Here is a 695-nt window from a genome sequence, read left to right as displayed (position 1 = left end):
GCAATGTGTACAAATAATTGCGACGTAATTCAAACTCCCGATACTTATTTTCATATTTAGAACTTCCTATTGATTCACTTCAAACTTTTATATTACTAGGTAGGTACTAAATGTGTCCGCACTCTCCACTAAATATATCTATTTGCGCAGAATGAATACACTGTCGTATCAATTCATATTTACTTGATATTTGTATTGAATAACTTATTAATACTGAATTCAATCAACACATTGGAATAATCTTCACAGACGTTTGCTTAAAACACACACAAGGCCACGGTGTGAACGACACCTGGCCGGTGAGTAAACGGGCCTCAGACGATTACCCACCAATCAAAATATACTATAAATATGAACAACCAATAATAATTGTGCGGCAAAACAAAAGTGGTCACAAATTTATTGATGTCGTTGTTAACTTACATTTCGCGGCTAATTTGAAAAAGTTTTTGCTCTACTCTATTCCAGCAATATAAATACATCAATTTGAATATTTTATGTATTATTAGCGAGTTCAACTGACAAAAAAGGTTTAATAATATAGAACCTGAATTATAATAAAATAATTACTCAAATGAGAACAGCAATGAACTATTTGTGTATTGAAAAGTACTACATAATTAATATCTTGTTGCATTAATGTTAAATTCTGTTTAGTTAATAAAATATCTATATTATTTTGTATTATTCTACAT

The sequence above is a fragment of the Brachycentrus maculatus genome, unplaced genomic scaffold (assembly GCF_059751285.1).
Source record: "Brachycentrus maculatus isolate JH-2025_06_01 unplaced genomic scaffold, ASM5975128v1 h1tg000055l, whole genome shotgun sequence".
Lineage (NCBI taxonomy): Eukaryota > Metazoa > Arthropoda > Insecta > Trichoptera > Brachycentridae > Brachycentrus > Brachycentrus maculatus.
Note: the sequence above shows the minus strand (reverse complement) of the source record.